Below are 22,274 nucleotides of genomic sequence, written 5' to 3' on the forward strand. Positions count from 1 at the left end.
TCAGGAATCTGATTTTTCTTGCATACCCCAAGTTTCGCCTCACTTAAAAACGTAGGCTTAAGCTTTCTGCCCTGGGCCCCATCGAGTCTAACACTGGCCCTGGCGACCCCATTAAAACAGACTTGCCTACAGTTTGAGAACCGCTGGTACAGTGTATGGAACGGTATAAACAAGTCATTGTCTGTATAATATATTACTTTAGTTTAGTTTGCTAGTGCTTTTTATGTAGCCTGTTGTCAAATTAGGCAAATATCTACATGTTTTGACGTAACTCCTGGAAGATCTCTGCATACCACTGGTTCAGAACCACTGCCTTATTCAAAGAACTCTGGCCTCAGATTCTGGGGAACCTAGGAAGTACTTTATATCTAGGACTATGCCGTAATTAAGAAAACCACCCTGAAACCAAACTAACCCAACACACCTGTTCCTAAAAGTATAGACAGCAGTTATAAAAGACAAGCAATGCTCTTTCTGTGTTTGGAGGCACTTGAAGGTACCTTGGCTCCATTGTTTGGCTGAGCCCAGCTCAGCCAAAAAAGGCAAAAAACACAATTAGGAAGGTCCCTCATGTAAATTCACTACAGACTGGACCTTTTGTAGAAGCTCATGCAGAAACCAGAGAAAAAGTGTTGATGATACAGAAGCCTATGGTCTTCCCTCTGAGACAGAAATAAACCAACAGTTTCCCATCATAGTGGAAGGTAGCTCTTTGCTGTCAGAAATTACATTCTAGAAGAGATGTAAAACCAAGACTCTTATCTTTTATGAGAATTAAAAAGTCCATGGCACTTACCACAAGAATAGATGTGCTGGCCCTACTAAGCTGGACAAAACCCACTTTACAAAATTACATTTTGTCTACCTAAATTTCACACTGCAGTTTTGTTTGGAGATGGCATTATCTTTCACTTCCGGCCCTAAAAACCTATTGTGTACTGTTGCTGTATGCTGTTTAAAAGCTTTTGTATCCCACTCCAGAATGTGGTGTTAGAACAGGGGGTCATGACTCTCTAGTTCTATTACAAACCAAAACAAAAAAAATCAACCCCCCCACCCTGTTACAAAAAGTAACAGTTAAGAGTGCTAACTTACAAGGTATTTACCTATCACACCTTTTATACAAACACAAGTCCTTGTAATTAAGAGCATCATAAATCTTACCCTTCCCAAATAATAAACAAATATATAATTCTCATCCAGTGTGATGAAATAAGCATTTCATTATAACAAACAAACTTTAACTCTGGCCCATGGAATTTTAAAGCTTTGTTATTGTTGGGGTTTTTATTGGGGTTTTTGCTGTTGTAACTAAGTAAATTTTGGTATTTTCTTTTAAACAACAATGTGAAGTGGGAAGCAGCTAACATGTATCAATTGGCAGTAGAAGTTTTTAGTAATGCACAAATTGCTGTTTATTGAGAATAATGTTGCATATCTAATTTAATAGGAAAAGTATGTAACACTGTCAGAAAAGTAAATCTGGATATGATCAGGACAATCTAATTTTCCAAGCCAAAGCTACAGGGCAAGCTAATATGTAGCTTTATAATGGAAGCTGGTTGTAACCTCAACTCTGCAAAGGCTATTGCCTCTTCGTGATTCCTGGCTCAGCTACTAACTTGCTATGTGACTTTCAGCAAATTACTTAACTTGTATCTGGTTCAATTGCACTAGGGAAAAATGTGTATAAAAACACTATATACATCATAGGACAGTTATGAGGCTCAATGACGGTCTGTAAATTACAGAAATGGATGAAAAAGCATGTTTTCCAACCCCTACTATATCCTTTAAACAAGAACAATCTTTTCTGTGGTAGTAAAATTCATAGCAGAAATTTTCTGTTCATGCATTACATTAGTATTGAAATCACCCTCCAGTCTTAAACCCCACCTCCAAAAAAACACCACCCACAAGGTAATACAGCATGTCTAATCTTCAGTAAGTGACTGCTAGATGCTGACAAAACTTTCAGGTTAGAGTACAAATGGAGGAAAGATTTTGAGAAGAGATAGTACACCATAACAGCAAACCATTATTTTTCAAATGTACTGTATGTAATGTAGATGCAGTAAAATAAAGATAAATTACTTCCACTTTCCTGAAGGATTTCAAACCTTGTAGGAAGTGAGGTGTTAAACAATAAAACACAACACTCTGTGAATTGTTAATTCACAACTACTGTTTCTCTTTCTATTGTGACTATTACAAGGGCATCCAGATGGCTAACTAGATGCAAGAAATTACAGGGCCGCCCCGAGGGGGGGGCAAGAGGGGCAATTTGCCCCAGGCCCCGAGCCCCACAGGGGCCCCCACCAGAGTTTTTCGGGGCCCCCGGAGCGGGGTCCTTCACTCCCTCCGGGGGGCCCGGAAAACTCTTGCAGGGCCGGGCGCAGGGGCTTCTCCGCTCCCGGTCTTTGCCGGCGGGGGGTCCTTCCGCTCCGGGGCGGAAGGACCCCCCGCTGGCGAATTACCGCCAAAGATGGAGCGGGACCCGCCGCCGAAGTTCAGCTCGGTCTTCAGCGGTAATTCGGCGGCGGGGGGCCCTTCCCTTCTGGGACCTGCCGCTGAAGTGCCCTGAAGACCCGCGGCGGGGCCCCCCTCCGCCGAATTACCGCCAAAGACCGGGCTGCACTTCGGCGGCGGGTCCCGCTTCGGCGGCGGGGGGGGTGGGTGTCCGCCGCGGGTCTTCGGGGCACTTCGGTGGTGGGTCCCGGAACGGAAGGGCCCCCCGCCGCCGAAGACCCCGGGCCCCCGGAATCCTCTGGGCGGCCCTGAGAAATTATAATCAAATGAAAAGCAAACATTTCTCTCTCTCTCAAGTCATTTGTTCAGACTTCAAGAGAGAACTTGATGGTATAATAATCTCAATTCTTTTTAGATTTACTCACTTCACAAATTCTGGAGCCAGACCCATCTGGGTCAACCAGAACCACCCACTAACCTAAGCCTTACAATTCAAAAGAAGTTTTCCTTTGGTGGGTTTTTCCTTTTGATTTTTGTGTTGAAGAGGAAATGAAGTATTCAGTGACTTTGAAAGGGAAAATTCTGGTAACTGTGTAGGATATGAGAGTCTCTAAAAATTCCTAGTTAGTAATTCTTTAAACATTAAAATTCTACCTTTTGAAGTTATGTTACAGCCACCATAAAGCCCTCCCCTCTTACAGCAGAAAGAGAAACCAAGTGAGAGAACAAAGAAAGAAAAAATTAAGAGGGTAAAGTAAGGAGAGAACTGAGAACATAAAACAGAGAATGCGGCTATAAAATATAAAAATGAAAAATCAAAGCATTAATAGAGAGAGATAGAAAGGAAAGATATAAGAAAGGAAATAAATCAATAAAATAACTGGAGAGGAAGAAACCAAAAAGGAAAATAAAAATCAGAAAATATGGCACAATCTTTAGATTAAAATATTTGTTTCATAAATATTTAATCCTATATTTTATTGGATTTCTCTGTTTAGATTGGCCTGTATTGTGATACAAGAGTACTACCATTTAAGGGAAAGACATGAGGAAGCAGCATAGTGCCAGGAGAAAATTCAGCTGTGGTCCCCAGATTTAGGGTCCAATTCGTCAGTTCCTGGAGTATGATGAGCTGGAACCCCTCTCTTCCCCCATGGCATCTATCTTTGCAGGCCAACCTGTGATAAGATATGGTCAGAGTAGGAGGTGGAGACTTAGACTAAAACCACGCCCTTTTCCAAAGACTGGTATTGATTGAGACACACTCGGTATCTCAAAAACCCACTGCTTACAGGCTTCTCCTACTTTACTTATGTTTGTACCTCCACATGGTAAACACTTCTGACTCCTGGGTGTTTATTTTTAAAATTTATATTTCACTTTCTATAGAAAAAAACTGCAGCTTTTGGTGGCAAACAGTGTTTTGATAGTGGGTAAAATAGGGTAAAATAAAGTACTTTTAATTTGCACTAAAAATTCATTTTCTCTTTTCTCTTTTTGTTTTACATCTGTTTTTCATTAGATGCAAATTTAATTTTGCATTTCTTTCTCCACAAGTATAATTCTGCATATCTATTACCCCCATTTTCGATACAGACACCTTACACAAATCATTGTTGGTCTCTAAGACCATACAAATATGTTGGGCAGAAATTATATGCCTCAAATATTTTAGCCTGATTATTTTATTTTACAGCAGACTGTTTAAAATTATTCCCAGATTTCTTAGTCTAACACAAGTCCTATAATACAGAACAAATACACTTGCCTCTTTAAAATGTATTGAGCTACTGCAGAGGAGCATATTTGTCTGCAAATTGCCTCCCACCTACATTTACAATCCTTTTTCCTTGATGACTAAACCGTTCCACAAAAATCCTACACATTGTAAGACTACCATCACCACCATTCACTTTCCATGCTCACTTTTAATCCTGTCTCTTACCCTAATAAGCACCCTAATATATTATCCCTTGCTTAGATGCTCAAGACACCAAGATGTGAACTAGATCCCACATCTCAAATTCACCTCCTACATCCTGAGAATTGCCTAGATCCAGCCTACTTCCTACCTTCATCCACTAAGACATTAGGTAGCATTTATTCAGCTTGCCAGAAAGATTTTAAAAAATGACTAGTGCTTTTAGCTGCCCCAGTTTTTAGATGTCCAACCTAAGGCATATCAGAGAGGTCTGATTTGCAAGGCTGGGGGCTCAGAACTTCCTGAAATCAGGCCCCTTAAGAAGTCTAAAGCTGGAAATGTAAAAATTGAGGCACTCCCAAATCACTAGTGACTTTTTACAATCTTGGTCTAAAGAAATATAAAATTGAGCTTTGATATTTATTGTAGACACCTAAATCTACTACCATAGAGATAATTAGTACAACAGAGCCTAAAGAGAAACTGGGAATAAGTTAATACTATTAGGAATAGTCCAGATAACAATACAATATTCATAATAGGGTCATACAAAAGTAAAGCACAAACTTGCTTCTTCCCTAACTCTTCATTAGATAGATAAACAAACGTATAAATATTTACATTCCTAACATATCTTTCTTGATCTGGGATCTAAATTAGAGATCAGAGCCATCTTGCAGGAGTAAGGGATGATGCTTCAGGTCTCATTAGCTACAGGTATTTAATTTCTTTAGATGTTTAGGTGGCTAGGGTAAATTCAGTTATGAAAAAGTCAAAGCCACATGAATGCTACACTTTTGATTTAATTACAATCAAGATGCAAAATACAGTATCTTAAATATTTAGTAACAATACAGACGTGACTGAAAGAGTAAGGAGAAGAAAAAAAAACACCCTTTGAATTTCCTTAGATACCCAAAATCAAGGACACACATTTTCGAACCCTCTATTCACTTACACATCATTTGTCTTTTTGTTGTAAATGTAAAGGTTCACGCATCACCTAAAAAAGGTGCAGTGACACAAACACGTGCTATAGTATTGTTTTGAGCTGGGTGAAATCTTGCTATGGATTGAGTTAAAATCTCATTCAAACTGATGATACTTTTCATTCAAGATAGCTGTAAGAGACAGTTATGGGGCTATACCTGAAACAAAGCGTAACAGAGTCTGCCCAGAAACTAGTACCATTCCACTGGGTATTCTGATTAGGCATGCCTGTGTGCAGGTGTGTGAGGGAACACAGGGAAGAAGAAGAAGAGAGAGAGAGAGAGAGGCAGAGGAAGAAAATAAGAAAGTCAAGTAGGAGCCTGAAGCCACAGTGTGACCCTGAAAAAAGTGAGTGTGCTTTGGATCTGGTATTGGCTAAAGAGGCTTGGCAGCTATAAGCTAAGGGTGTGTCTACACTGCAAGCGCTACAGCGGCATGGCTGCAGCTACACCACTGTAGTGTAGACACTTCCTACAGCAACAGAAGAGTTTTTTTCACTGCTGTAGTAAATCCGCCCCCTCAAAAAGTGGTAGCTAGGTCAATGGAAGAATTCTTCCATCGACATACTTGCGTCTACTATAGGAGTTAGGTCAACCTAACTACATCGCACAGGGCATGAAATTTTTCACAACTCTGAGTGATGTACCTAGGTTGACCTACGTTTTAGGTGTAGACCAGGCTTACTTACAAGAAACTGCTTCTTTTGTTCTTGGTTCCTCCTGTGTTCAGAGAAGCAGGACTTCATGCATTTCTTGTAAATAAACAAGATTGCATCAAAGAAAATATCAGACTCCATCAATTTCTGCTTCCAACTGGAACATATCCAGGGCCCTGAAATTTGGCTAGCTGCTCATATCAAAAAGGGGCAACAATAAAACACACAGTGACTTTAAGATACGTACAAGTGTATATCAAGTACATTCCACTTCCTGGTGCTACTGCCTATTATCAGCACTGAATTTTCAATTAAAGATTAAAAAATTTTTAAAGGGATCTCAGTTAACAGTTTTCAGCACTTTCTCTGTAGGATGGAGAACATGTAGGGAGGTTCCTTCTACACAAAACATATCATGAGAGAAACTGTGAAGCAATAGTCATAGCAAATCATTATTAAAATCACTATTTCAAATGTGCCTTAAAGGAGCTTACAGCATGATCCTTCTTGAAATTTAAGTTTCCTTATTTAAGAAATAAACATTGCATGAGAAACCTACACTCACCCATACAGCGCCTACAAACCTGTCGCGGTGCCTAAAAAAAGGAATTGTTTGACTTTCCATCTAGGGAATAAACTTTTTAAGTGTCTAAATTAGGCAAGAAATATAAGAGAAGACTAAACAGCCGAATATCTTCATGGAAAAATCTTTATCTATGTTGGAAACGAAATTCTTTATCTGATGACTGCCTTACAAACTAAAAAAGGTCATATTAGATCAGTCATTTTGTTTCCTAATGAGACTCAAGACACTTGCATTCCAGATGAAGCACACATTGTGGCTGTCAGATGCCACCTCTAACCCTCCTAGAAATTGGTATGCAGAAGACACCACAGTATTTTCTCTTCTACATATTTACTCTGTTAATGCACTGTAAAACTTGCATGACTCCTCAACAGGATAATATGAAATCAGGTCATTTCCCCCTACCCCACACTAAAATTCATATTCCTAGTCTCCCGACCCTTGGGTAGCCAAGCTTATTTCTTAATTCAAATACAGCTTTAATCTATTTACCTGTCTGATTGGTATGATAACCATTTAAAGAATGTGGAACTAAAGTGACAGATGTCCTACAGTGACATAAGAAGTACATATTTTTATGGTTTTATACTATGGTGTGAAAGTCAAAGTCTTGAATTTTATTCTTTGATGTGGTTACTTTTTTGCTTTTGTTTTAAACCAAACTATGCAATTCACTTAAAAACAACTGTTTTGTTGTTTTTGAAAGATATTCCATAAAATTTATATTTACAAATGCCTTGTTCTCTACATACCTAAATTCTAGAGCAAATAAGGCAAGAATCGTATAAACCACCTCATTTTATACATAGCCCTGATTCATTACCTGAGCACTGTCCATCCTGTGCACTGAATGAAATAGGGTCCTGTGTAGGGTGACCAGATGGGATGAAGAAAATATCGGGACACACGGGGGGGAGGGGGATTCCATTCCAGGTTCTGGAGGAGAGTGGTTGTAACCCACACTCCTCCTGGGTATGGTGCTCTGTCCCTCTCTAGTGGCACTGAGACCACTTAGGGATTAATGAGTCTGCTACAGCCTTAGCTAACAGGCATGTGGCTTTTAGCTCATGCAGTAGAGGCTCATGCATTTAGCTCCAGAGGTCCCAGGTTCAATCCCGCCCACCGATGTCTGGGGTCTGTCAACATTACACATACTCTAGTGGTTCCAGACCCTTTGCTCTAGCATGTCTGACACCATGCCTGCCCCTCTTGCTGCTATCCTTCTCTGCTACTGTTCTTCCCAACCTGTCCCTCTCCCTCTGCTATTGTCCCTAGCTTGGCCCTGTTCCCCATTCTGTTCCTTGCTCCTCTACATGAGTCATGCTGCTGCTTCTTTCTCCTCCATGCTACCTGGGCACCAGAGGTGGGGGCACTGAAAGCACAGAAGAGACAGTCTCCCTATTCTCAGTCCTTGCACAACAGCAACCCCTAGCAGCTAGGTGGAGCAATTACAGGGGAAGTCCAGCTTAGTTTCAGTTGTCCAGGCTTGGAGCATGCTTAATGCAGATGCAATCCTTTGAGAATTTAGCTGCCAAATTCTAAGAAACTTCTACTGTGCATGTTCAAATTGTGACTTTCAGAGGCTTATAATGCAGCCAAATTTGGGTGGCTTTTCAGAGAGGCAGAAAAATGAAACTTCCTGAGTAACTTCCTGCTCCAAAACAAACATGTTAGAGCTTCTCAACTAAATGGTTGGAAGAATTTTTTTAACATGGGCAAAACAATGTATTTTCCCCTTATCTCCTTCTCTGAAATGGCTGAATCACTTTTGTTTTTTTAAGTTTCAGCTGACACCTGGCACGGAAAAATTCAGCCCAAATGGTTAAAGTCTAGCAAAATTATAAGCAACTAAAAACTGCATCTATAATAGAAACTCTTAGCAATTAAAATGATTAGGGGTTTGGAACAGGTCCCATATGAGGAGAGATTAAAGAGGCTAGGACTTTTCAGCTTGGAAAAGAGGACACTATGGGGGGACATGATAGAGGTTTATAAAATCATGAGTGGTGTGGAGAAAGTGAATAAGGAAAAGTTATTTACTTGTTCCCATAATATAAGAACTTAGGGCCAGGAAATGAAATTAATGGGCAGCAGGTTTAAAACAAATAAAAGGAAGTTTTTCTTCACACAGTGCACAGCCAACCTGTGGAACTCCTTGCCTGAGGAGGTTGTGAAGGCTAGGACTATAACACGGTTTAAAAGACAACTAGATACATTCATGCAGGTTAAGTCCATTAATGGCTATTAGCCAGGATGGGTAGAGGAATGGTATCCCTAGCCTCTATTTGCCAGAGGGTGGAGATGGATGGCAGGAGAGAGATCACTTGATCATTACCTGTTAGGTTCGCTCCCTTTGGGACACCTGGCATTGGTCACTGTTGGAAGACAGAATAGTGGGCTGGATGGACCTTTTGTCTGACCCAGTATGGCCATTCCTTATGTTCTTATGTTAGGCAACTGCAATTATAGGCTTTGCTGTCAGCTCTGCCTGTAACAAAAAGTCTTCTCCTATTTATACAGAAAAATGGGATTTGCTATACTGGATCAAGACCACTGGCTCATCTAGTCTGGTATTGTAATTCACACAATGGACAGTAACCAGTGCCTTAGAGGAAGATACAAGAAACCCCATGATGGACAATTACAGACAACCTGCTCCAAAAGGAAGTTTCTTCAGAACCTGCAGCAGTTAGTAGTTGGCTTGTGCCCTGAAGCCTGATAGTTGTTTTTTTTAATTATAGCTATCAAAAGTAATTGGAGATGTTTTAGGAAGCTCATAAATGTCAAATCCTTTTCTCAATGCTTGCTATCATTAATATCCTGTGGCAATGAGTACTACTAGTTATTATGCATAGTGGAAAAGTGTTCTCTTATCCGTTTTGAATTTTTCTTTCAGTTTCATTGTTTTGTATTAGGAGACAGAGAAAATAAGAACTCTTAATTACCTTCTCTGTACCATTCATAATTGTGTCTTTAACTCCATTGTGTCTTCTCATTAGTAGTCTCACTCAACTGAACAGTCCCTATCTTTTAAAACTCCCCTCATAGGTTAGTCTTTCCATAATAATTTGTCTCCTATCCCTGAACCCAATCTATTTCTTTTATATCCGTTTTGAGACAAGATGACCAGAACCATACTTTAGGTATGTGACTTTCTAATGTCACAAAACCGAACACCCCCTGCCCTGCCCCTTCCATGAGGCCCCACCCCTTCTCTGAGGCCATGCTTCTGCTCACTCCATCCCCCCTCGCTCTGTCATTCACTCTCCCCCACCATCACTCACTTTCGCTGGAGCAGGGGGTTGGGGTGCGTGAGTTCCAGCTGCGGGTGTGGGCTCTGGGGTGGGACCGGGAATGAGGGGTTTGGAATGCAGGAGAGGGCTCCGGGCTAGGGCAGGGGTTGGGGTGTGTGAGGGGGTGAGTCCTGCACTTAGCATGGAAGAATCCCATGGACCGCTATAGGCTGGGGACCGACTGGCTAAGCAGCAGTTCTGTAGAAAAGGACCTGGGATTACAGTGGATGAAAAGCTGCATACTGGGCTGCATTAGTAGGAGCATTGCCAGCAGATAGAGGGAAGTGATTATTCCCCCTCTATTCAGCACTGGTGAGGCCACATCTGGAGTATTGCGTCCAGTTTGAGCCCCCCACTACAGAAAGGATGTGGACAACCTGGAGAGAGTCCACTGGAGGGCAACAAAAATGATCAGGAGGCTGGAGCACATGACTTACAAGGAGAGGATGATGGAATTGTGCTTGTTTAGTCTGCAGAAGATAAGAGTGAGGGGGGGAATTGATAGCAGCCTTCAACAAAGAGGATGTTTCGGCTGTTCTCAGTGGTGACAAAACAAGGAGCAATGGTCTCAAGCTGCAGTGTGGGAGGTCTAAGTTGGATATTAGGAAAAACTATTTCACTAGGAAGGTGGTGAAGCACTGGAATGGGTTACCTAGCGAGGTGGCGGAATCTCCATCCTTAGAGATTTTTAAGACCTGGCTGGAATGATTTAGTTGGTGTTGGTCCTGCTTTGAGCAGGAGGCTGGACTAGATGACCTCCTGAGGTCTCTTCCAACCCTAATCTTCTATGATTCTATGACTCCAGCTGGGGGTGCAGGCTCTGGGGCCAGAAATGAGGGTCTGGGAGATGGCTATGGGCTGGGGTTGGGATGCAGGGGACAGAGCACTCTCTATGGGGGTGCAGGCTCTAGGGTGGTATGAGGATGAGGAGTTTGGGGTGCAGGAGGGGGCTATGGTTGGGGCCACGGGGTTTGGAGTGGGGGAGGGGGTGTAAGCTCTGGCTGGGGCCAGGATGAGGGGTTTGGGGTGCAGGAGGGGGTGCTGGGCTGGGGCAGAGAGTGTGGGCTCTGGGGTGAGGCCAGGGGTGAGGGGTTTGGGGTGCAGGAAGGGGATTAAGGCTGGGGCAGGGGGTTGAGGTGTTGGCAACTGGTGTGGGCTCTAGGAGGGAGTCTGGGTGCAGGAGGGACCTTTGGGCTGGGGTAGGGGGTTAGGATGCGGGAGGGGGTTCGGGGTCCCAATGGCACTTACGGGCAATGAAGTGGCCGCCAGATCCCTGCAACCCCATGGCACATGGGCAGCTCCGTACGCTGCCCTTGCACACGCATGTGCCACCCCCGTACTCCTATTGGTCACAGTTCCTGGCCAATGGGAGCTGCAGAGCTGGCACTTGGGGCAGGGGCAGCGCGCGGATCCCTGGCCGCCCATGCATCTAGGGGCCACTAGGACCTGAAGGCTGCTTCTCAGAGTCGCAGGGAGCCTGCTTTAGCCCCAGGCCCCCACTGCGCCACTGACTGGACCTTTAATGGCCTAGTCAGCAGTGTCGACCAGAGCCGCCAGAGTCCCTTTTCGACCAGGCGTTCCGGTCGAAAACCAGATGCCTGGCAATCCTACCAAACATAGCATCAATACTGGATATCTTTCTAAGACCTCAGACAGAAGTTATGGCCCTGAGGCAGAAATTACTGGGCCTGTGTTATGCAGGAGGTCAGATCAGATCTTCAAAATGGTCCTTTCTGGCTTTAAAATCTATGACATTATCATTTACATTTTTGCTGTAGCAAGTCACTCTTCGACAAAGACCTAAATTACCATAAAATGACTACAAAAGAGTCATGGTATCATGTGTCCATGCTGTTATTAGAGAGAATATTCAAATGATGCTAAATCAGGTTGTTTTAATCCCACATTGTTTTACAAAAGAGGAAAAAACAAAAACACGGGGTGGTACAAAGGGCGAGGAGGATCCAAAGTCTTCAAAATATCTGTGGCACAATATTCTGGGAACAAAACCCCCCTATGTTTTACTGTAATCAATGACTGTGCTACAGTCTTCTCTAATGCCATATTTTTGCCATATTCCTTCAAAATGAATTATACAAAAATCCTCAGCATCAGTAGGTGCTATAAACAATAACCTGGAATCCCTTGATCTGGCATCAGTCGCTTTGAAATAACATATTTTTCAGGTACATTAGTGACTCACCATAAAATCTGACCCTTTCTGTGAAAAATATCATGCATCTGCACAAAAATCGGATGCTTTCTATAAAAAACAACAAATTAAAATGCAACTGAGCTCGTATTATGGAATACTAACATTCACAAATACTAATACTCAATTTTTGATATGCAGTACATAGGATTCTTGCCAGATTAACACCCCTCTCGCAGAGTTCTGACACTTTTAAAAAAAATCTCTACAAGTATGTAAAATTAGGAGATCAAGTACCACTGATGTTTATCCTCTCACCATTTTTATTCCTCCCTCTCAAATGTTGATCACAGTAGTCCTGCCTGCATTACAAAACCAGCCGACCCAGTGGACCTGGCTACTACACAGTTAAAATGTGTAGGGTACATGGGATTGAACAGTGTTTTAACAAAATCATGACTGGGTTAACACTTTGGACATGGTCAAACAGCTAAATGGTAATAAATTATAGACGCTAGCAGGTAATGTTGGCAGCTAGATACTAAGGAGATGGGTGCAAAAGTGTTGGGGCAGATTATACAGAGTCCTTCTTTGAATCAAGAGGACAAACATATTATGACAGACTAGAGATCTTTGTGTGAACTGGCTGTTATACTATCACAACCATTCTTAAAAAAGAATCTCTACTGTGTTGAATAGGTAATTCTAATACATACAAGCTGCACAGGTCAGTTACTTTATCATGGGGTATGTTTGGTTTGGATTTTTCAGGGTAACCTTTTCAAATGTTTCACCAGGTAAAACCACAAGAGAGAAGTCTGATCACTTATCTCTCAAACAAACAAGCATGGTCTCTTGATAATCAACCTTTTGTTTAGGAGACATGAGTGTCCCTTATGGCTCTACCAATTCCATTTCTCAATCCTTTATGTATCAGTCTGATCAACGAGGGAGCCTATTTTGCTGTTGGTAAACAAAATTCAGCTGCCCAACCTTCTAAGGCTAGCAAGATAGATAAAGAAGGTTACAATTTAAAAACAAAATTATGGGCATGACAGAAGATCCCTTTAATTTTTCCAATAGCACACTAATCAAAACCTTCATTAGCGCCCAAGTAATAGCCTAAGAATAATTAAAGCCATTTAGGAATGGCCACTCTGCACCCAAGGGACCTGCTTAACGATTATGTTCGGAGCTTCCTTATGCACCTGCTCTAGTGTCAGCTTAATTAGGCAGTAACCCTTGGGGAGAAGATAACCTCTACCCCCAGCAGGGTATTTTTCTGCTGTAACTTCTGGGTGTGCAATAATCGTGCAATTACCTTGCTAATTAGTAAAACATTTTAATAGGCAAATCAGCAATTTGGTGCTAACAACAGAGTTGTCCCCCAGGACCTAACTAGGTGCCTGTCAAAGGGAAATCAAAAGACACAATCTAATTCTTCTCCTCACACACCACACCCCTTTTCACTTTCTTTAGAAAGTAAAAAATCACAAAAAAATTTGATGAACCCTCACTAAACATAACTTTAATCTATGTCTTTACGTGGAGGGTTTGTAAACAGCATTCCCCATTGAATACATTTATGTCAGTGCATCTTAGGGCTCTGAGAGACCAGAATCAACTAATCAACTCCTAAGAGAATCCTTCCATACTTGGAATTGAAAGGAAAGTACCTAGTGAAACAAAGTGCATTATAAATGTGCTTAAATAACGGTTTAAAACTTAACCAAAAAGGAGAACTGTAAATACACAGAGTATTTTGTGAATTACGGAGCTGCTTGATAGTGGCTCCATATTTAAGCTTGCAACCAGTGTGAGCCACTATAAGCTCTTTTTTCATCCTTTCCCCCACTCTCCTTCAATAAGCTCAATTGTGATTTAAAAAAAAAAATGAAAATCACCAGAATTTCTCTAAGTAGATCACAGAATTCATTTATAATGTTTGAAATATATATTAAGGCTTTATTTTTCAGTTCTACATCTGTAAAAATGGACTCTCTCAATTTTACAAAAAGTATCTAACAGTTCTTTAAGCCCTACTAGTACAAAAAAAAAGATTGTATTTAAAGTCTTGAAGATTTCTACACAATTGAACATAGGCAAAGTCTTGCAAATAGGACAGTCTTCTAGGAGGGGGTGAAGGACAAACCAGCAGTTAATAAAACAGCTACTTTAATGACCTGTTTCCCATCACAAAAATATTTCATGTCAAGATAATTGTCAGCTAAAATTTTAAATGAAAATAATGGTATTTCAAAAGTGTTTAATGTTTAAAGAACTTAATGCCTAAATTTCATATAGAAAGTACTTCATTATTTAGCTAGTGTAGTACTTTAGACACCCTAGTTCTAAAGAGCAGCTCCACTTTAGACCTTTTTCCGCTCCTCAAAAAATGCCTTGTTCTTCCTGAACTGGATGGCCTTGCCCAAGTCAGTAAGTTTTATTCATATTGAAGAAATTAATCTCTCATTTAAAGCTTCCTTCTCTTCATTTTAATTCTATGCTTTATTTTGTACTCCTGGGGGAATTCTGCATCACTGTGCAATGCAGAATTTTGCAGAAATTAATGTTGGGTGTGCAGAATTTCTTTTCCCCCGCAACAGAAATGGTCTGCAGAGAGGCTGGCCACCACTAGGGATCACTGGACCCGGCAGAGCCCAGCTCACAAATATAAAACAAGGCGGCGGGAGGGAACTGGAACATTCCCAGAAGTTGCAGTTCCCAGCACGCCCTGAAGGAAGGAGGTGTCATCATGCAGGAAGCTCCATGTAAGCCCGGGACCCAGCATCAGCTCTGGATCCCTGAGTTCCTGGAGGGTAGGGTCTGTGAGTGTCTGGCCTGGGGGAGGGAGGTGCAGCTGGCCTCTGGGGAGGAGTGGGTGTGACTGTCTGTGCTGGGGAGGGCCACATGGCAGGCTCTGAGGATGTGACTGAGTGTCTGGTGCCCTGGCTGGACTCTGGGGGAAAGGGCCAGAGAAGCAGGAACTGGGTTGTCGTAGCGGTTTCTTTAATTCTCTACTCCTGGGGGAATTTTTGTGTGTGTTTGGCCTGGTCTACACTACGCATTTAAACCGGTTTTAGGAGCATTAAACCGATTTAACGCCACACCCGTCCACACTAAGAGGCCCTTTATATCGATATAAAGCGCTCTTTAAATGGTTTCTGTACTCCTCCCCAACGAGAGGAGTAGCGCTAATATCGGTATTACCATATTGGATTAAGGTTAGTGTGGCCGCAAATCGACGGTATTGGCCTCCGGGCGGTATCCCACAGTGCACCACTGACCGCTCTGGACAGCAATCAGAACTCGGATGCAGTGGCCAGGTAGACAGGAAAAGCCCCGCGAACTTTTGAATATCATTTCCTGTTTGCCCAGTGTGGAGCTCCGATCAGCACGGGTGGCGATGCAGTCCGAAATCAAAATCCAAAAAGAGCTCCAGCATGGACCGTACGGATGTGATCGCTGTATGGGCAAGCAAATCTGTTCTATCAGAGCTCCGTTACAGAAGACGAAATTCCAAAGCATTTTTTAAAAATCTCCAGACAGAGGCCACAGTAGGGACTCAGCACAGTGCTGCATGACAAGCGTAACGGAAAGCCAAAGAATCAAATGGACGCTCATGGAGCGGGGGTGGGGACTGAGGACTCAAGCTATCCCACAGTTCCTGCAGTCTCCGAAATGCATTTGCATTCTTGGCTGAGCTCCCAATGCCTGTAGTGTCAAACACATTGTCCGTGGTGGTTCAGGGCATAGCTCGTCAATTTACCCCCCTCACCCACTCCCAGAAGTAAAAGGGAAAAAAATCCTCTCTTGACTCTTTTAAATGTCACCCTATGTTTACTGAATGCTGCTGATAGACGCGATGCTGCAGCAGTCAACGGCAGCATCCTCGCCCCCCCCATGGGTGGCTGATGGTACAATATGGCTGATATCCATCATCATCGTCAGCCTTGTGGCAGATGGTGCAGTGCAAAAGGACTGGTATCCGTTCTCATCATCAGCCCGTGAGTGCTCCTGGCTGGCCTCCGGTGAGGTCGGCTGGGAGCGCCTGGGTAAAAAACTCCTGATCATTCCCAGTAGATGATACAGAACGGCTGGTAACCATCTTCATCATAGCAACAGGGGGCTGAGCTCCATCAGCCCCTGCCTTTCATGTGTAAAAAAAAGATTCTGTTCTGCCTGGACTATCATAGCAGTGGGATGCTGGGCTCCTCTCCCCCACACTGCTTAATGTCCTGTCTGGACTATCATAGCAGCTGGAGGCTGCCTTCCCCTCATTTTATATCACTAACAAGTCACTGTTTCTTATTCATGCATTCTTTATTACTTCATCACACAAATGGGGGACACTGCAACGGTAGCCCAGGAAGGCTGGGGGAGGAGGGAATCAACAGGTGGGGTTGTTGCAGGGGCACCCCCTGTGAATGGCATACAGCTCATCATTTCTGCGGGATCTGACACGGAGCAGCTGTGCTCTCTGGTTCTCTGATACACTGGTTCTCTAGTTCACTTGCCCCATATTCTAGGCAGGACTGTTCTATTTTTAGATACCATAAAGGAGGGATTGACTCGGGGCACCTATGACAGCAGCAGATGGTGCAGCACAAAAGGACTGGTAACCGTCATCTCATTGCCAATTTACAATGGCATGGTAGATGGTACAGAACGGCTGATAACCATCTCTGCTATCATGCAAAAGCAAATGAATGCTGCTGTGTAGCGCTGCTGAATCGCCTCTGTCAGCGGCATCTAGTACACATACGGTGACAGTGACAAGAAGCAAAACAGGCTCCATGGTTGCCATGATATGGCGTCTGCCAGGGCAATCCAGGGAAAAAGGGCGCGAAATGATTGTCTGCTGTTGCTTTCCCGGAGGAAGGAATGACTGACGACATTTACCCAGAACCACCCGCGACAATGATTTTTGCCCCATCAGGCACTGGGATCTCAACCCAGAATTCCAAGGGGTGGGGGAGACTGCGGGAACTATGGGATAGCTACGGAATAGCTACCCACAGTGCAATGCTCCAGAAATCGATGCTAGCCTCGGACCGTGGACGTACACCACCGATTTAATGTGCTTAGTGTGGCCGCGTGCACGCGATTTTATACAATCTGTTTTACTAAACCGGTTTATGTAAAATCGGAATAATCCCATAGTGTAGACGTACCCTTTGTATTGTTATAGACATACTTGCTGACAGGTATTTTGAAATAAATCACCAAAATAAATGAAACTGGTGAGATTATGTAGTGCTATTTTGACAAATAAAATTACCAGAATTTTGCAGAATTTTAAAATATTGTGTGCAGAATTTTTAATTTTTTGGCACAGAATTCCCCAGGAGTAACTTTGAGTCTGTCATTAAGCATTTTAGAAACCTATGTCACCCTCTTGGGACGTTGAGGGTATAGAGAACTATGGAATTAAATAGGATGTCAAGTGTACTAGAGAGAAGAAAGGGCAAACTTAGTTCCTGCACATAAAGAAATATGTATGTAGGCTAACAGCAAAGGGGAAGAAAAGGAAGGCAAAATAAAAGATTGAGAGGGTGAACCCCTGAGGAAGTCCTAATGGAGGAAGAAGCTGTATAAAAAGGAAAGACTGAAGTTAGATAAACAGCTAGGGAATCTCCTAAAGAGTACTACTGTGAGAGGTGTTCTCTTCTCAGATGAGTTTGGTGGTTATAGGGAAGATACTACCTGTTGTATTTTTTTTACTTTGTACTGCAAGTCCTGGCTATATGCCTTGAAGCACTAGAAAAAGTGGCATTTTGGACACTTACAGTTCAAATGTTTTTGGGTCCAGCTCCTTAAAGGCTCACATAGCTATTCAAACGAACCTCTAAACTGACATGGACTGCAATACGCTTGTTACTCAAGTTGATAGACTCAAATGAGCACAACTCAATTGTGTGCTGAAATATGATGTTTGTGCTGCAAACCATACCTTCTAAAAATAATAATTTCAGCTAAAATTAAAACATTCAGTGGTAAGAGCAAAGAAAATCGGTTACTTTCCTGCTACTGAAAATGGCCAGTAAAATTAGTCATTGGATCCGTCATGTATTTTCTTTATTGGGACAATGGGAATTTTATGTTCCAGTGTCAAGTGCATCCACATTTCCCCTTCTTTACTTTAAAGGAATTTTCACAGCTTTTATTTTCAAGTTAAGAGTTAAATAGCTTTTTCAGTGGACAATGTTTGGATTTAAAATATTTTCTAGTATATCAACTCATGTCAGAATGTTCCATTGGTTGTTAAATTAACATCCTCAACTTTTCCATTCTGCCTAATCCTGGAACAAGTATGCCACTATTTATAAGATAATAATCAACTGGTTACAAACAGCTCACAATCTCTCTGCTTCAGGCCTCTGCCAATTCCTGATGCTGATTCAGCACAGTGGAACAGCTCAGTGATGCAAAAAATGGTTTGCAAATGCTTCCTTCACTTTTCATCCTGGTTTCTCTTAACAGGAGAGGGGGGAAGGGAGAGAACCATTTTAGTAGACTATGTTGAAACTGTGATCCTTAAAGATTCTTGCTACTGTATGATTTCTGAATGAATTATTGTGCCAAGGACAAAAAGGTTGTATGTAGTCTACACCATCATAGGATTTAGTCAATAACTATGTTTCTTTCTTTCCTAATGGAATATACTCTCATAGTTCCTAATGGAAAAACTACATTTAAATTAACTTTTCTCCTGAACTGTCAATTAAGTAATATATATATTACATCTATATATAAAATTCTGCTTACATACTTCACCTTTTCTACACAATATTTAAAAAAAGAGAAGTATTTTTATAATCCTGAAAGACATCTGCACTATGGTATGTTAAATATAGTTAAGTAGTTGCTAATGACACAGGATGTGGTAAAGCTGCAAGGGTTTGAATAACAAATAAGGTTTCATACCAATGACCAAACAGAAAAATGAAATACAGATTCAACCTCTGAACACAAAACCTAGTTGATGATAGTAGGTTATCACTATTATCTAAACATTGATGATACAGACTGTAGATGAGTGGTGAGCCTATAAGCTGGAAATAGAACCTGTGCTGTAATGTGAAAAATCAGAGATGTTATCCACAATGGTGACATTTTTGCAATACTTTAGCATCCAAAGAAGTGGGCTGTAGCCCACGAAAGCTTATGCTCAAATACATTTGTTAGTCTCTAAGGTGCCACAAGTACTCCTGTTCTTTTTGCGGATACAGACTAACATGGCTGCTACTCTGAAAAATGAATGGCGTTGCCTTAGATTGTCAAAGGTCTAATATACCTCTATGAAAGTGTTGCAAAAGTGGAAAGTGTGTGGTGTCTGATCAGATTAGAGGATAGGAAGTCAGGCTTCCTGAGTTCTATTCCTGGCTCTGTGACTGACCTGTGTCAACAGGGTCCTTCAACTTCTGTGCCTCTATGCAGCCATCTGTAATTGAGCATAACACTTCGCTCCCTCACAGAGTGTTGTGAAGTTTAATTGATTAATATATGTAAATCACGCTGTGATCCTTGGATGAGGGGCGCTACATGTGTTCAAAGTATTATTATAATGTATAAATTATGTAGTAATATTTTTTTGTCACTTCACTGTAGACAACACCATCAGTTCACTAGTGTTGTCAAAATAATCAAGTTCTCATTATAGTCAGGTAGCATAGCTCTAAATCGTATATTTAGGGCCCTTCATTTTAATTTTTTATTAATTTTTTTCCCAGGAATTTATCAATGTTTAGTACCACAACAACAAAAACAGGGGAAAATCAGTGCAAAAACATTAATTTATTTCTGGGTAAATATTGGGATTTATTTTGGTGGATGGAATGACAGGAGAAAAAAAGTATTCAGTATTAATGCTTTGATGAATGGAATTCAATGTGGTTTGCTGCAGAACTAAAACAGAACTCAAAACACAATGCCACCTCTGAGTTTAAGAAAACAATATCTCCCTAATCCCCAAATAAAACTTATCATTTGAATAAACAGCTTACTGTTGTAGACTTAGAACTAGTCGCCTGTAAATATTTACATTTAATAACTGGGCTGCACCATTTGCAGCGCATACACGCAACTTCATCCTTTTCTCCTATTTTTGTTTTTTTAAAACTTTCGAATACTTGTGTTCTGAAACGTATTCTGATACAGATTTTCATTTTCTTCCCATTTTAGTGTCAAATCTTTAAACCATTATCCGCTAACAGCTTGAAATGTGTACATGGTGGGCATGAGATTCATCAGTATGTTCAGATATGCACGCACTTCAGAGCTTGTGTGTGGGCCTGTTTGTTTATTGTGTGCATCTTCTAGATTAATATATAGCCTTATTTCATCAGGCAGCTTTGCATATATACACAGATTAATGTATTATTGGAATACATATATCTCATGCAATGTATTGTATTTTCCTAATAAAACAAGTTTTTTTATATATTAGAATGATATAAAAGTAGGGCAAAAATTGGAAAAAAACCCTAATACCACCTTTTGTAAAACCTGGGATTTTTCTGGTAAAAACTGATTTAAATTGAAAGCAAAGAGGCTTACTTATACTTTCTATACTTTAATAAACTGATACATTTCCAGGCCAAAAGGGGACTACTACTATGTTCATCTAGTTTGGTCTGGGTACTAGAACTTGTGGCACCTTAGAGACTAACACATTTATTTGGGCATAAGCTTTTGTGGGATAAAACCCACTTCATCGGATGCATACAGTGAAAAATACAGTAGGAAGATATATATACACACAGAGAACATGAAAAAATGGGTGTTGCCATACCAACTATAATGAGACTAATCAATTAAGGTGGGCTATTATCAGCAGGAGAAAAAAAAAACTTTTGTAGTGATAATCAGGATGGCCCATTTCCAACAGTTGACAAGAAGGTGTGAGTAACAGTAGGGGAAAATTAGCATGGGGAAATAGTTTTTACTTTGTGTAATGACCCATCCATTCTCAGTCTTTATTCAAGCCTAATTTAATGGTGTCCAGTTTGCAAATTAATTCCAATTCAGTACTTATTGCAATAGATGGAATTATTCTTCCCTACCAAGGTAGCCCGATCACTTTTGAATAAACTGAAGCATATCTTTTAGAAAGACATCTGATCTCAAGTTAAAGGTTGAGTAATGATGAGTTTTTGTCTTCCCTTGATAAATTATTCCAATGGTTGATTATCCTCACTGTTATTTCTAATTTGAATGTTTCTAGCTTCACCTGCCAGCTATTGGATCTTGTTATACCATTGTCTATGCTTTAAATAGCCTCAAAATATTAGCTACTCCTCCGTGTGTAGCTACTTTCTATGCCATATGATGTACTTGACATTATAGGAATTACCATACTGGATTAAAAACAATTTATGAAATGTATAAAGATTTGTACAGTGCTCTTTATTACACTATCTGAGCACCTGATAGCTCATTTATGAAACAGAGATAGTTGTGCATCCATATCATATGTATTTACATATAAACCTTTTTTACTTTTTCAGTTTAGAAAAAATATAATTCAGAGTGTAGAGCTCAGAAGAATGAGATGAAGAGTCAGCAACGCATCTAGGGGTAGACAGTTCCTGTCAACATGGAATCTATGTTAGTAATGCGAATTAATGTATAGCAAAAACAGTCTCAAAGAATGGTTGAAGCTATACATAATCTAGAATAACTATTACAGCATTCTCAGTCTAAGTTAAAGAGTTTCATTCAACACTATTTTTAAATGATTAATTAATGAAGCATTTATAATTGCCCTTCTTACCCAATTTTGGTGTTTGAAGGTCGCATATCAAAAAATTCTCTCTTACTTTTATACATACTTTAATATTTATAGTTGATTTCCTTCCAGAGAAGTAGAAAAGTGGTTTGAAAGCATTTAGCACTCCATTTTCTTTTATAATAATTATTTGGAAGCAAATTTTACAATTTGGCTGCACCAACTGTGACTCTGGCAGACCAGGTGCCAGTGCCAGGACCCTATCATGCCTCAAATGGAACACTGACAAATACTTAGCTGGAACCAGTCTGCTCTTCTCTGTGTTAGTAGTGTTAAAATAGGTATTAGAATTATAAAGTTGTACTTAGTGTTTAGATTTCATTGAATGCTTGTAAGTTGCTATATGTGCCCATCTTACTTATATAGCTGTATCCCATATTGTAAGATAATATTTAAGTGCTTGTATTATAAGCCTCTG

The 22,274-nt window shown here is 41.0% G+C and overlaps 1 protein-coding gene across 4 annotated transcripts in view; it reads right to left on the minus strand.

The window, feature by feature from the left end:
- GNAL (G protein subunit alpha L) overlaps positions 1-22,274 on the minus strand; it is a 324,240-nt gene that overhangs the window by 93,669 nt on the left and 208,297 nt on the right. The window lies entirely within an intron of this gene.

Source organism: Mauremys reevesii, linkage group 2 (genome assembly GCF_016161935.1).
Source record: "Mauremys reevesii isolate NIE-2019 linkage group 2, ASM1616193v1, whole genome shotgun sequence".
In the NCBI taxonomy this organism is placed as follows: Eukaryota; Metazoa; Chordata; order Testudines; family Geoemydidae; genus Mauremys; species Mauremys reevesii.